Genomic DNA, 4296 nt, shown 5'->3' with positions numbered 1-4296 from the left:
CAAGGCACTATGGAAGGTGCAGGCAGATATGCATGTGGATAATGGCCGTTCAGAGCCATTATTCTCTTGTGTTCTTTCCTCTTGTTTAGTAGTAAGAGCAAAGACAATCAATGAGAATCTGGAATTCCTCCTTTTTGTTACTTCTAAAGATCATGGGTTGGGGAAACCTCTTCTGATTTCGCTTATCTGAGGTAAACCAAGAACTCACTGCCATCGAGTTAATTCAACTCATAGCAACCCCTCCTTGGATTTCTGAGGCAGTATCACTACTAAAGTAGATTGCCCAACCTTCCTTCTGAGGGGTTCAAACCCACCAGCCTTCTGGTTAGCAGTCAAATGATTTAGGCACTACACTACCAGAGCTCCTAATGGAGCAGGCTGCAGAAGGGAAATCACTTTCAGGGAAGGGTTTGGAGCTCCCTGAAAGAGAGATTAGGATTGGAGAGAATTTAAAGAGGGGAGGGTAGAAAGAGGGAGGAGTGAGGGAGAGAAACAGTGAAAGTGACAGAGACAGACTGATGGGGAGAGGAAGAGAGAGAGTGTCTGAGCACCCCTGATGAAAGAGAGATTTTGGGGAAAAGGTCTCTTTTCTATTTGGAAGATGTTTTCCTGTACATTGTGCTATGAAACTTCCTCACCATGGTGCTCACTCAGTATGCTACTTTTCAAGACCTTCAGGTAGTTTTGTATGTTTGTTAGTTTGTTTGTTAGGGCAAGTCAGTATTAAGATTGAAGGCAGTTCAGTTGTATTTAGGGGTATTCTATTACTTTAAATTTTGTAGACAAATTTCCTCAGATTTATCTGTCTGTGCATGTTTGATGTCTAAGCTCATTGGCTGGCATGTGAGCTTCTATGATTAAGTATATGACTTTTATGACTGCAGCATGGAGTGGCCCAGCTAGGTGTATCCAGCTCCCCCATCTGGAGAAAGATAGGTCTCACCTTCTACTCCACTCAGAGAACTGGTTTGTAGTAAAGAGCATCCTTCTTGTCTACTCTCTGGCCTACCCCTGGTGGTGTAGTGTCTAAGGCACTTGACTGCTCACCAGAAGGCTGGCAGTTCAAACCCACCAGCCACTCCTCAGAAGGAAGGCTGGGCATCCTTCATAGTGATACCATCTCAGAAACCCAAGAAAGGGTCGCTACGACTCAGATCCGACTCAAGGCAATGAGTTTTTTTTTTTTTTTTTTTTAAATCACCTCTGTATTATGCCTAGAATTCATTGTGGCTTTATGTTCTTCCCCAGTTCTCTTCCCGCATGTATCCTGTTATTTCTCCCATTTTCATATCCATTCCCTCAGATCCTCTAGCTTAGTGCTCCCTTGATAGGATATTTCCGCTACTCTTGCCTTCTTGCACATCTTTCTTTAAACTTGAAGCTCTTCATTCTAACCATATTCTGAATCCTACCTCTTCTACATAATTTTTATTCTGAGAGTTCAAAATATTGTCTGGTTCTAAAAGACAACACTAAAAAATAAACTTATACATCAATAACTCTCATGAACATAGACATAAATATTCTCAACAAAATCCTAGCCATAGAATCCAACAATGTATCAAAAAAATAATTCATCATGACCAAGTAGGATTCATACCATGTGTGCAAGGATGGTTCAACATTAGAAACAATCAATGTAATCCACTACATAAATAAAACAAAAGAAAAGAACCACTTGATCATATCAATCAATGCAGAAGAGGCATTTGACAAAATCCAATGCTCATTCCTGATTAAAAACTCTCAGCAAAATAGGAATAGAAGGGAAATTCCTCAACATAATTAAAGGCATATACACCAAACCAATGGCCGGTGTTATTCTGAAGGGAGAGAGACTGAAAGCATTCCCCTTATGAGTGGGTACCAGACAAGCATGCCCTTTATTACCACTCCTAGTCAATGTTGTACTGGAAGTCCTAGCCAGAGCAATAAGGCAAGAAAAGGAGATAAAATGTGTCCAAATTGGCAAAGAACCAAAACTATCTTTATTTGCACATGATAGGATCCTATACATAGAAAATCCTAGTGACTCAATATGTAAACTACTGGAATGAATAGAAAAATTCAGCCAAGTAGCAGGGTACAAGATCAACATACAAAAATCAGATCCCTCCACATTAACAAAGAGAACTCTGAAATGGAAATCAGGAAAACAATACCATTTAAAATATCCCCCCAAAAGATGAAGTTATGTAGGAATAAATCTAACCAGAAACACAAAAGACCTATACAAAGAAAACTACAAAAACTCTACTACAAGAAACCAAAAGTGACCTACATAAATGGAAGAATATACCTTGCTAATGGATAGGAAGACTTAACATTGTGAAAATGTCAATACTACCCAAAGTGATCTACAGATATAATGCAATTCCAATATAGATTCCATCATCATTCTTTAAAGAGATGGGAAAATTAATCACCAACTTTATATTGAAAGGAAAGACTCCAGTTAAGCAAAGCACTACTTAAGAAGAAAAAGTAGGGGGCCTTATTCGCCTCAATCTCAAAACCTATTATACAGCCACAGTAGTCAAAGTAGCCTGGTACTGATGCAAGGAAAGACACATGGACCAATGGAACAGAACTGAGAGCCCAGAAGTAAATCCATCCACCTGTGTGGATAGGTGATCTTTGACAATTGGCTGAAACCCATTAAATGGGGAAGAAATAATAGTCTCTTCAATTAATGGTGCTGGCAAAACTGGGTACTTATTTGTATAAAAATAAAACAGGATCCATATTTCTCACCATATACAAAAACTAACTCAAGATGGATCGAAGACCTAAATGTAAACCCTAAAACCAAAAAGATCATCAAAGAAAAAATAGAGACCAAATTAGGGTCCCTAATAAATGGCAATAAATACACTATCAAATAAAGTGCACAAAGCAGAGGACAAACTAGAAAACTGGGACCTCCTAAAAATTAAAAATTTATGCACATCAAAAGACTTCACCCAAAGAGTAAAAAGAGAACCTATAGACTTGGGGGAAAAAGTTCTGGCAACAACATATCAGACAAGGGACTAATCTGCAAAATTTGTAGAAAACTTTAACATCTCAACAACAAAAAGACAATCCAATTAAAAAGTGGGCAGGGGACATGAATAGACACTTCACCAAAGAAGACATGCAGGGAGCCAACAAACACACAAAGAAATGCTTGTGATCATTAAAAAAAACAAAAACCAAATTCACTGTTGTCGCGTTGGATCTGACTCATAGTAACTCCTCCTTGGGTTTCCCAGGTGGTATCACTACAAACATAGATTGCCCAATCTTCCTTCTAAGGATTGGCTAGTGGGTTTGAACCACCAGCCTTCTGGTTAGCAGTCAAATGCCTTAGGCACTATGCCACCAGAGCAAATTAAAACAACAATAGGATGTCATGTTGGCAAGGGTGTAGAGAGACTGGAACCCTTATATACTGCTGGTGGGAACGTAAAATGGTTCAACCACTGTGGAAAACAGTATGACACATCCTTAAAAAAATTGGAAATAGAAATACCATTTGATCCAGCAATCCTACTACTAGGTACATACCTAGAGAAAAAAGAACTATGACATGACAGATATGTGCACACCCATGTTCGCCGTAGCATCATTCACAATGGGAAAAAGATGAAAACAACCTAAGTGCCCATCAACGGATAAATAGATAAACAAACTATGAGACATACACACAATGGAATACTACACAATGTTGAAGCATAACAATGAATCTGTAAAACACCTTACAACATGTCACAAAAGGACAAATATTATATGAGACCATTACTATAAAAAGTCAAGAAAAGGTTTACTCACACAAACATTCTTTTAAGGTTACCAGGTGTAGGAGGGGAAAGGAGGGAAAATCACCAACTATAAGGTAGACACATATTAACTTGGATGAAGAGAAAGACAATATACAATAAAGGGGAGGTCAGCACAATATGATCAAAGCATTGGAGACACAGGGAGGAGGACAAGAGTTAAAGGCAAAGGTGAATGTTACATACACAATCCTGCAATAGTAGTAATAACAATAATTTATGAGTGCATGCAAAGATAGACAATCTAAACAGGGGTGGGCAGGTGAATAGGACTACACCCACAAATATATAAATATATAAATTTAACAGAGGCTGTCTCTACATTTACATGCTGCAAATATATCCATGAATATAGCAAATAGGGAGCAAATTATGAAAACTTCTTAGTCATAACCAAACACCTTGTGGGAATGAGTTGCTGGGTCTAGGGAGATATCAAGGTCATTTGGCACAGCATGTTGTTTGTTAGGTCTCA

The sequence above is a fragment of the Orycteropus afer genome, unplaced genomic scaffold (genome assembly GCF_000298275.1).
Source record: "Orycteropus afer afer isolate SDZICR_OR568_19922 unplaced genomic scaffold, OryAfe1.0 scaffold00188, whole genome shotgun sequence".
Lineage (NCBI taxonomy): Eukaryota > Metazoa > Chordata > Mammalia > Tubulidentata > Orycteropodidae > Orycteropus > Orycteropus afer.
Note: the sequence above shows the minus strand (reverse complement) of the source record.